Source organism: Triticum urartu, chromosome 5A (assembly GCF_056163025.1).
Source record: "Triticum urartu cultivar PI428250 chromosome 5A, HENAU_Tu73, whole genome shotgun sequence".
Lineage (NCBI taxonomy): Eukaryota > Viridiplantae > Streptophyta > Magnoliopsida > Poales > Poaceae > Triticum > Triticum urartu.
In genome coordinates this window covers 619,197,783-619,209,945 of record NC_141877.1, presented here as the reverse complement: position 1 = coordinate 619,209,945, position 12,163 = coordinate 619,197,783, and the positions used below count along the sequence as shown (strand labels likewise).

At 44.5% G+C, this 12,163-nt stretch overlaps 1 pseudogene; it reads left to right on the top strand.

The window, feature by feature from the left end:
• The first annotated feature begins 774 nt into the window (after window positions 1-774).
• LOC147973424 (uncharacterized) lies at window positions 775-2,789 on the top strand (annotated as a pseudogene).
• Window positions 2,790-12,163: the final 9,374 nt, after the last annotated feature.

Here is a 12,163-nt window from a genome sequence, read left to right as displayed (position 1 = left end):
TTTCCATCTCCGAAGTGTTGACGTCTGGTGCTCGAGCTCCATGAGGCCGGCCCGTTTGTTTTAAAAATCCAACAATTGCATTTCATAGTTCCAAAAAATTGTGAAAAAAGTTCACATTGTCATATGAATGTATACTACATGTGTACGATTTTTCGTGAGAAAATAGATTGACACGCGAGCTACACAAAAAGTGAAAATCGCTACTATGTTTTTGAGTCAGCAGTACATGCACTTTTCATGTTTTCAAAATCGCAAATTTGTCATGTGTTGTGTAGCTCGCGTGTCAATGTATTTTCTTATGAAAATTTTCACACATGTAGTATGCATTCATATGTCAATGTGCATTTTTTTCGAAATCTTCCGAAACTTTGAAATGTGATTTTTTTTCTCTCGAAAAACACGCTCCATGAATCTCAACCACCAAAAGGCTGCACAACTATACTTGTCTGCTAATTTTCAGTCGTCTCGGGGTTACTTGTTTCCCTGTCGATGTTGAGACATGAGAAACCTCGATTTGACGTCATGATCCACGCTCCAGCTTCTTGACACGCCAACAAATGCGGCCCTCCCTCCTCCGCGTCAGTCTGCCGCCCTTGCTGCGTCAGATCTCGGCTTGGGGCTGCGCTCTAGTAGCCCGGACGTGGCTTCTGGGGGGGGGGGGGGGGGGGGGGGCTAGCCAGGCCGGCTGAGCTGGCCCGTATCCCGGACGATGCCGCTGGCTCGGAGGCTGGCTTGCCCCCCCCCTCGACGCGTCGCAGCCCCCGTATCCTTCAGATGTACGACGGGGTGCGCATCGGGTCCGTCGAGCGGGCCTCCAAGAGGAAGGCGGCGGTGGCTGGCGCCATCCCCGGCGAATCGGGTCGGCGCCCGAGCTCTTCCAGCGGCCGTCGTAAGAAGGCCAAGGTTGGGTCTATAGCCGAGCTTCTGGACCTCAACTTCATCGCCGCCCCCAGGCTCCTGACCAGGGGCAAGCTCAAACAGTTGGCTAAATGCCGTGACCTCAACGCGGACGCCATCCTCACTCAAACTTCATCCTCTGCTTCCAGTGGTGGTGGACGCTCTGCTTCGGTCGGCATATCCGCTACTTCCTCCATGGGTGTCGACGATGTTCCACATGTTTAGTCCATCAGTTGCTATGCTTATGATCGGTCAGTTGTTAGGTATTATGGCTTTTGCTGCCGCCATGCATGTCACCTGCTGTCTTGCTCTTCGTCATCCTCGTTGGTCAGGAGAGTTTGTTCTCCCTAGTTGCTTTCAGTTTAAGTGTTCTTGCATTAAGCTAGTTCAGTCTCGGGTCATTCTATGTACTGATATATCCTGCCCTGCTACCCTTTTGGGCTTTCTATGTATTTGCAATCCGCATCCCTTCATGATCTGCTATGTCTTTTCCTTACCTGCACGGGTTGCCTTCACCTTTGCCCATGAAAATACTTGATTGGAATGTGTGAGGCCTGGGTGATGAGAACAAGTGTTCGTTGGTTTGTGACGTTTTAACCTCCTATCGCCCTAGCATTGTGTGTGTGCAGAAAACTAACCTGGAATCCATCACAACTAGGAAGCGCTGCTGCTTTCTTCCGCCGTTTCTGGATGAACTCGCGGTGGTGCCCTCGTCTGGTGCCTCCGGTGGTCTGTTCGTGGCTTGGGACTCGTCTGCAGTATCTGGACAGGTCGTCGCCACTCATCAATACCATATCACAGTGCGGTTTTCATCAACTTCCACCAATTCGGTTTTCTTGCTCTGCGCTGTCTACGCCCCCTGTGTTGCCCGTGACAGGCCACTCTTTTTTGAGGCCGTCAATAGTGCAGTCGGTCAGGTTTCTGAACCTTGGATGATATTTGGTGATTTCAACATGTACCGCTCAAAAGATGAAAAATCGCGGGGCCAAGTGAACTGGGCTATGATGGAGATGTTCAATGACTGGATCAGAGAAAATGGCCTAGATGACATCAATATCTGCAATTGTCGTTTCACTTGGTCGAATAAAAGGGAAGTACCGACCCTGGTACGACTCGATCGGGTCTTGGTTAATGCTCATTGGTCACTGGCTTTTGCTCAGACGAATGCTTCAGTTATTCCCTCTATCACATCTAACCATGTACCGATTCTAGTTCAGTTCTGCAATGACAAGGCCAAGAGCAGAGTCTTCAGGATGGAAAACCATTGGCTCGTGATGAAGTAAACTAAATCGCTCATCACCAGTTGCTGGAATAAGGGCACAAGACCCCTACTTTCTGCTGCCTCTCTATTCAATTTCAAGATGAGACGTGTCTGTGCTGCCTTAAGAAGATGGAAGCGAAACAGGTCCAGCCTGGAGCTGCTTATTTCCAATAATAAGCTCGTAGTGGATTACCTTAATTCTGTCGAAGAGCACCGCCCACTGTCCCGTTCGGAATTTGTTTTCAGAGTCTTTGCTACCTCTAAGGCAGAGCAGTGAATTTTGTGGCAAGCTGCTATGTGGTGTCGGCGGGCTAAACTTCGTTGGTGCGTCTCCGGGGACGAGAACAGTAGGTTCTTTCACGCTGCTGCCAACGGTCATGCCAGACGCAACAAAATCAGAGTTCTCTGTCAAGATGGAGTGGAATACTTTGATGATCAGCAGAAACTTCAGTTGGCCACATCCTACTTCTCTGATCTGCTAGGACAGCCATCTTTATCAGTACCTACGGTGCAGCTAAGTAGTCTCTATGAGCAAATGGATCTGTCCTGCCTTGTGGATGAGTTCTCTTGGGGTGAGATTGCCACTGTTGTCATGCTTTCACCTAAAAATCGCAGCCCGGGCCCTGAGTAGTTTCACTAATGAGTTTTACAAAGCCTTCCTTGGTGTCATTAAGAACGATCTGCAGTTCTTTTTCCAGCAGTTGTATCATCACCTAGTGGACTTGTGTGGAGTTAATCAGGCATACATTTCCCTCATACCAAAGAAAGACACCCCCTTGGAGCTTAGAGATTACCGGCCCATCTCGGTTGTACACAGCCTGCCAAAGCTTGCAAGCAAAGTGCTTGCTAGGAGCCTCCAAATTCAGCTTCCTGCGTTGGTTCACCCTCTTCAGTCCGGCTTTGCCAAGGGCCGATCCATTATTGAGAATTTTGTTATGGCTGCAGACATGGTGCAAACGGCACATAAACGGAAGATTCCCATGATAGTTCTTAAACTAGACTTCGAGAAGGCACTCGACATGGTTAGTTGGGCTTGCCTTTCCAGCATTTTGGAGACTCGTGGCTTTCCTCAGAAATGGATCAGTTGGGTTGATGCTATTTGATAACCCACAAGTATAGGGGATCGCAACAGTTTTCGATAAGTAAGAGTGTCAAACCCAACGAGGAGCTAAAGGTAGAACAAATATTCCCTCAAGTTCTATCGACCACCGATACAACTCTACACACGCTTGACGTTCGCTTTACCTAGAACAAGTATGAAACTAGAAGTATTTTGTAGGTGTTTTTGGATAGGTTTGCAAGATAATAAAGAGCAAGTAAATAAAAAGTAGGGGCTGTTTAGGTAAAGACACAACTAATTTAGTTTTAGTGAAGAGCTTTTTGTTACGAGAAAGTTATTTGTCCTAGGCAATTGATAACTTGACCGGTAATCATTATTGCAATTTTATATGAGGGAGAGGCATAAGCTAACATACTTTCTCTACTTGGATCATATGCACTTATGATTGGAACTCTAGCAAGCATCCGCAACTACTAAAGATCATTAAGGTAAAATCCAACCATAGCATTAAAGCATCAAGTCCTCTTTATCCCATACGCAACAACCCCCTTACTCGGGTTTGTGTTTCAGTCACTCACGCAACCCACTATAAGCGAATCATGAACGTATTACAACACCCTACAGCGGGGATCCCTCACGCTTGCGTGACACGGAGAGCACCATAGGACAACACCAATAATAAAACATGCAACTCAAACCAATCTTGATCATCAAATAGCCCATAGGACAAAACAGATCTACTCAAACATCATAGGATAGCCATACATCATTGGGAAATAATATATAGCATTGAGCACCATGTTTAAGTAGAGATTACGGCGGGTAAGAGAGAGGTTACACCGCTGCATAGAGGGGGAAGAGTTGGTGATGATGGTAGTGAAGTTGTTGTTGAAGATTGCGGTGATGATGATGGCCACGGCAGCGTTCCGACGCCACCGGAAGAGAAGGGGATAGGGGGCCCCTTCATCTTCTTCTTCCTTGACCTCCTCCCTAGATGGGAGAAGGGTTTCCCCTCTAGTCCTTGGCCTCCATGGCGTGGAGGGGCGAGAGCCCCTCCGAGATTGGATATGTCTCTCTGTCTCTATCTGTTTCTGCGTTCTCAGATTCTACCCTTCACCGTTTCTTATATTCCCGGAGATCCGTAACTCCGATTGGGCTGAAATTTTAACACGATCTCTATCCGGATATTAGCTTTCTTGCGGCGAAAGAAGGGCATCAACCGCCTTACGAGGTGGCCACGAGGGTCAGGGGCGCGCCCCCTGCCTCATGGCCCCCTCAGGCATCGTCTCGCGTGGATTTTTCTTCCCAAAAATCATAGTATATTCCAAAAAAATCTCCGTCAGTTTTTATCCCGTTTGGACTCCGTCTGATATGGATATTCTGCGAAACAAAAAAAACATGCAGCAAACAGGAACTGGCACTGGGCACTGGATCAATTTGTTAGTCCCAAAAATAGTATAAAAAGTTGCCAAAAGTTTATGAAAGTTGTAGAATATTGGCATGGAACAATCAAAAATTATAGATACGACGGAGACGTATCAGCATCCCCAAGCTTAATTCCTGGTCATCCTCGAGTAGGTAAATGATAAAAAAGATAATTTTTGATGTGGAATGCTACCTAGCATAATCTTGATCACATATCTAATCATGGCATGAATATTAAGATACGAGTGATTCAAAGCAATAGTCTATCATTTGACATAAAAACAATAATACTTCAAGCCTACTAATAAAGCAATCATGTCTTTTCAAAATAACAAGGCCAAAGAAAGTTATCCCTACAAAATCAAATAGTCTGGCTATGCTCCATCTTCACCACACAAAATATTCACATCATGCACAACCCCGATGACAAGCCGAGCAATTGGTTCATACTTTTTAACGCGCTTCAGCATTTTCAACCCTCACGCAATACATGAGCGTGAGCCATGGATATAGCACTATAGGTGGAATAGAATGGTGGTTGTGGAGAAGACAAAAAAGAGAAGATAGTCTCACATCAACTAGGCGTATCAATGGGCTATGGAGATGCCCGTCAATAGATATCAGTGTGAGTGAGTAGGGATTGCCATGCAACGGATGCACTAAGAGCTATAAGTGTATGAAAGCTCAGACTGAAAACTAAGTGGGTGTGCATCCAACTTGCTTGCTCATGAAGACCTCGGGCATTTGAGGAAGCCCATCATTGGAATATACAAGCCAAGTTCTATAATGAAAATTCCCACTAGTATATGAAAGTGATAACTCAAGAGACTCTCTATATGAAGAACATGGTGCTACTTTGAAGCACAAGTGTGGTAAAAGGATAGTAACATTGCCCCTTCTCTCTTTTTCTCTCATTTTTTTTTTGTTTTTTTTGTTTTTTTGGTGGGCTTCTTTGGCCTCTTTTTTTATTTGGGCTTCTTTGGCCTCTTATTTTTTGTAAAGTCCGGAGTCTCATCCCGACTCATGGGGGAATCATAGTCTCCATCATCCTTTCCTCACTGGGGCAATGCTCTAATAATGATGATCATCACACTTTTATTTACTTACAACTCAATATTACAACTCGATACTAGAACAAAGATATGACTCTATATGAATGCCTCCGGCAGTGTACTGGGATGTGCAATGATCTAGCATAGTAATGACATCAAAAAACGGACAAGCCATGAAAACATCATGCTAGCTATCTTACGATCATGCAAAGCAATATGACAATGAATGCTCAAGTCATGTATATGATGATGATGGAAGTTGCATGGCAATATATCTCAGAATGGCTATGGAAATGCCATGATAGGTAGGTATGGTGGCTGTTTTGAGGAAGGTATATGGTGGGTTTATGGTACCGGCGAAAGTTGCGCGATACTAGAGAGGCTAGCAATGATGGAAGGGTGAGAGTGCGTATAATCCATGGACTCAACATTAGTCATAAAGAACTCACATACTTATTGCAAAAGTTTACTAGCCCTCGAAGCAAAGTACTACTACGCATGCCCCTAGGGGGATATATTGGTAGGAAAAGACCACCGCTCGTCCCCGACCGCCTCTCATAAGGAAGGCAATCAATAAATACCTCATGCTCCGACTTCGTTACATAACGGTTCACCATACGTGCATGCTACATGAATCACAAACCTCAACACAAGTATTTATACTAATCCACAACTACCCACTAGCATGACTCTAATATCACCATCTTTATATCGCAAAACTATTGCAAGGAATCAAATATATCATATTTAGTGATCTACAAGTTTTATGTAGGATTTTATGACTAACCATGTGAATGACCAATTCCTGTCATCTCTCTAAATAGATATAAGTGAAGCAAGAGAGTTTAATTCTTTCTACAAAAGATATGCCCACGATCTAACAAATATAAGTGAAGCAAAAGAGCATTCTACAAATGGTGGTTGTCTATGTAAAGAGAAACAGGCAATCCAAACTTCAAATGATATAAGTGAAGCACATGAAGCATTCTATAAAGCCATACTCAAAAGATATAAGTGAAGTGCGAAGAGCATTCTATAAATCAACCAAGGACTATCTCATACCAGCATGGTGCATAAAATAAAGATGAAAACTAAATGCAAAAGACGCTCCAAGATTGCACATATCGCATGAACGAAACGAATCCGAAAACATACTGATACTTCTTGAAGAAAGAGGGGATGCCTTCCGGGGAATCCCCAAGCTTAGATGCTTGAGTCTCCATGAAGTTTACTTGGGGTGCCTCGGGCATCCCAAAGCTTGAGCTCTTGTCTCTCTTCCTTCTTCTCACATCGAGACCTTCTCGATCATCGAACACTTCATCCACACAAAACTTCAACAGAAAACTCGGTAAGATCCGTTAGTATAATAAAGCAAATCACTACTCTAAGTACTGTTGAAAACCAATTCATATTTTGTTTTTGCATTATAGCTACTGTAATATAAATTTTTCATGGCTTAATCCACTGATATTAATCGATAGTTTCATCAAAACAAGCAAACTATGCATCAAAAACAGAATCTGTCTAAAACAGAACAGTCTGTAACAATCTGAACATTCAACATACTTCTGATACTTCAAAAATTCTACCAAAATTAGTAAAAATAAAAAATTTGTATATAAAGACAGTGCAAAAAGAATCAGAACCATTTGACGTTCCCGCTAAAAATGTAAAATCGCGCACTACAGCCAAAGTTTCTGTCCCGCACCATACAGACCATCAAGCAAATGTAAACATCCTAAAGGCAAACCTTGGCACATTATTTTTATAATACAATGGAATTGTACAAGGGGATAATTATTTTTGTTGAAAAGTTTCTGTAATCAGGATTCACAAAGTTGCCATGAGCATGAACAAAGTTCAAGGAGCTCTCCCACTTCAACAATTCTTGTCTTTCTCACTTTCACTTTCCTTTTTGAAAAAGTTTTGGGTTCCCCTCTTTATTTTTGTTGTTTTTAAACTATATGACAGCACTCAACAGAAATAAATGACTCTCTATAACTTTCGGGTTGTCTCCCTGGCAGCGCTTTCTTTAAAGCCATTAAGCTAGGCATATAGTGCTCAAGAAGTGAATCCACCCGGATCCCAAGGTATATCAAAGACAATTTTAATTAGCAATGATTTATAATTTTGTAGTGAGCACAAAGCAACATATATAATGTAATGACGAAGTCTAACTCTCTTCCTATGCATCGGCATGTCATAAAAGAACAATTCATGCACACATTGTAAAGGCCAATGCATAGTATAAACAGTTTCTTGCAATTTTATCATGTGGGAAACATAGAGAGGTGGAGATATAGTTCCTCTCTCATAATAATTGCAAGTAGGAGCAGCAAGCACATGCATATTATATTCATCAAAATCATCATGTGCAACGGTATAAGGCAACCCATCAATATAATCCTTAATAAGGGTAAACTTCTCCGATATAGTGTAGTTGGGAGAATTCAAAAAGATAATAGGACTATCATGCGTGGGTGCAATAGCAACAATTTCATGTTTAACATAAGGAACTATAGAAAGTTCATCTCCATAAGTATAATTCATATTGGCATCTTGGCCACAAGCATAGCTGAAAGTGCTAATGGCACTTAAGCTATATTTTGGTGTGATGACAATGTGGTTAGTTGAACTAATATCGGTTGCTAAAGTATATCTCAGGTTATTGGTTCTAAGCGCCCGCGATGGAGATGTGCGACCCCCCCCATTTCAAAAAGGACAAAGGCGTGGTCTTTCGTCGCTTTGAAGGTTTAGTTTTGGTTTGCTTCGAGTCGTAGGAAAGACTACACTATTAAGAGGGGTCTGTGTGGACAAGTGTTGTGTGGGAATGCCTTTGCTGAGCCTTACTCTCTTACCCTTCCCACTCCTACCCCCTCATATGGATCTAGTGTGTGTGTGATGTGGTACTCAGAAAGTTGCAACAGTAAGTTACTGGGTACCCCGTGCGCACGGGGTCTTTTGACCCCCGTGCGCATGGGGTACTGGGTAACTCTCTGGGTACCCCGTGCGCACGGGGTCTTTTGACAGCCGTGCGCACGGGGTACTGCGTAACTCTCTGGATACCCCGTGCGCACGGGGTCTTTTGACCCCCGTGCGCACGGGGTGGTGCGTTTGTCTCTGGACACCCCGTGCGCACGGGGCTGACTGAGCCCGTGCGCACGGGGTCCAACGGGCAGAAATGCCCACCCTCACACAAACACTATAAAAGGGCCCTTCTTCCTCCTCCAACCCTCAACCCTAATGTCTTGTTGAGCTCCACCATTGCTACACCCCATTTTTCTCAATACTCCCAATCCCTCCACCCAAACTTGTTGAAACTTTGGGGATTGGGAGAGCAAGACCCGATCTACAACTTGACCAAACCAAATCGCGTTCCCCGCAACATTTCTTCCCCATTGACTTGTTACCCTTGGAGCTTGGGCTCCTAGGAGGTTAGAGGTTCCTCCAGAAGCTTCCTTGCTTGTGGTGTGCTCCGCAGAAGTTTGTAAAGGTGTGGTGGTCGCCTTCAAGACCAACCCCGAGTGATTCGAGGCTCATCCGTTGGGGGTGACTCGAAGGAGAATACGGTGAGCCTTTGGTGGCATTCCGCAAGCTTTGGCTCCGGCACCGCTCCAAACGGAGATTAGCTGTTCCCCAAGGAAGAGTGAACTTCGGGTTAAAATCCGCGTCCTCTTCTCACTTGTGGTTAATCCTTTCCCACACCTTTCTTTGTTGTTGTATGCTTGTTGGCTTGCTAAGTAGTTTGTTGCCTAGCTTTTCTTCTTGGAGCTTGCTTGTCATATAGGTTGCATTCACCTGGTTGCATATCTAGTAAACTCTTTTATCCGCAAAGCCTTAAAATCTACAAGAAAGATTAAAATTTGTAGTCTCCTATTCACCCCCCCTCTAGTCGACCGTATCGATCCTTTCAATTGGTATCAGAGCCTCGTGCTCTAATATAAGGTTTTACAACCTTAGAGGATATGGTCGATCTAGGGAATGAGGGAGGTGGCCTACCCGTTGCGGGGGATGGTCAAAACCAACCCCCCCCCCCCCCCCCCCCCCGTCGCGACTGAGACACTTGGTGCTCAGGTCGATGCTCCTGCCGCTACTACTAACCCGAATGCCCCCTTGACCGCGGCGGATCTTCTTTCAATGTTTGCAGACCTCAAAGTCTCTATGTTGAAAGAGGTTCGTGCCTCGGTCAAGGAGGAAATTGATGCTCGCCTAAAGCCATCAACGTCCGCATCAAACTCGTTTAATCCAAATGAGGTTCATGATGCGGATGACTCGAGGGAACCCCTTGCTTCCCCGGCTTGTACTCAAGTTCCCCAGTACAATGCCGTGGAACCCTTTTACTCTCCTCAACCCTTGCAATATCCCCGCATTAATCCTGTTGGGCCTCCGCCCCCTTTGAAAGCTAATGCATTTGCTAAGTGGAAGCTAGATATGGAGTCTCACATGCGAAGTGCTTCAAATCAATTGTGGTGGATTGTGGTCAATGGATTCAACCCCAAGGACCCAATGAATCTCATTCCAAGGGAAGCAGTTGACAATCAAACTCAATGCTACCGCACACAACATGCTTCGCAACGCTGTGACTGAAGACTATAGTGATTCCATTACTCTTCTCAAAACCGCAAAGGAAATTTGGGATTGCCTTGAGGAGGATCTTGAAGGAGATGAAGCAATTCGAAGATCTCGGTTGGCCTTGCTCAAACAAGAAGTCAATTTCTTTGTGAGGAATGAGGGTGAGTCCGCAGAAGAGGTTTACCGAAGATTGAAGTCCCTTGTGCTCAACTTGAGAACCTTTGGGTGCACTTGGGCAAATGATGAATTCATCAAGGACAAGTTCATAGATGCTATGGTTCTCACAGAACATACCATGGTCATGATGGTTCATCAACGTTCGGACTATCACAAGTTGACTTCGGCTCAAGTTGTTTCCACTTTCTCTACCCATGTTCTTTTGGAAACCAAGTCCAAGAAAACATATGCAATAGCTCAAGCAACCAAGAACTCCAATCTTGCCTTGAAGGCCAAGAAAATGATGAGCCAATCCTCAAGGGAGGAAGAAGTGAGTGAAGAGATATGTGAGGAGGATAATGATACCTCGTGCCCGGCAAATGATTTTGCAGAAGACTTGGCTCTCTTAGTCAAGAAGTACTCCGGGACCATGGCAAACAAAGGAAGAAATCTTCAAGGAAGATCTTTTGGACGAAGGAAATGCTACAATTGTGATAGCCCAAGACACTTTGTTCATGATTGTCCATATGAGAGACGTGAAGACAAGTCCGAGAAGCTTGTGCTTAAGAAGAAGAAGTTCATCAAGTTTGCAAAGAGGAAGGATGACAAGGCTCTTGTTCATGAAGAATACATGTCTGGAGATGAAGATGACGGTGATGATGATCAAGTGGGCACGGTCGCCTTTGCCATGCATGCCACTACCTCCTCCTCCACCACCGGCCTCTTCGACTCTCCAAACGAGGACAAGCCATTCACTCATCGATGCCTCATGGCCAAAGAGGTAAAAACAAAGTCCAAACCCAAGAGACCCGACAACTACACTCCCAATGTCTCATGTGAGATAGTGGAGGATGAGTGTGAGGAGGGTGTGGATAATGATGAGGAATCCTTAATGGCTTTCATGAAAACTCTTCATGGTGAAGCTCATGCTCATTTTGGCGATCTCCTTAAGTCACTCGTCGAACGCGATGACTTTATTGAGAACGTTGAGAACCTCCTTATAGAGGAAAAAGAGAGAGTTGGTCTCCTCGAGCACGAACTTAATGAAGAGAGTGTCATGAAAGCATCACTTGAGGAAGCCTTATCTGCTCATCAAATCGACTTTGTTAAAACCAACAATGCCTTGCAACTTGCTCTTGAGAATAAAGATGCTCTTACGTTAGAGTTGAAAAACTTCTAGTTGACCATACAAGACTTGTTGAGGAGCATGAGTTCCTTGTGATAAGTTCCAAGGTTGTCAAAGGTGACCTCATTGCTCTCACCGAGTCTTATGCTCAATTAAAAGCTACAACCATTAAGGCTCTCACTTCCTTACCTCATATTGATTTAAATGATGATGCTTGTATGGCTAACTTTGCTCATGATTGCACCTCCCTTCAAGAGGAAAATAAGAAGTTGAAAGCTCAAATTGAGAAAGGGCTTGTATCATGCATCCAAGGGGAGAAAAACCTAAACGATCTCTTGAGCAACCAAAAGGAGTGTGTTGCCAAGGAGGGAGTTGGGTTTAATCCCGCAACTAAGAGTGGTAAGAACAAGAAGAAGAAGAACAACAAGAAGATCGGTCCGACTCCTTCTCCTCCCCAAAAGGTAGTGTTTGTGCAAGAAGGGTACAAGGAGAAGGAGAAGGAGATGAAGGGTGTTGGGAATGGTAAGGTCATTAGGGACAAGGCTATTCCCAAGAATTTTGCCGGCAAGAACAATCCATCATATGTTCTCATGAGAGGAGATGATGGCTATACC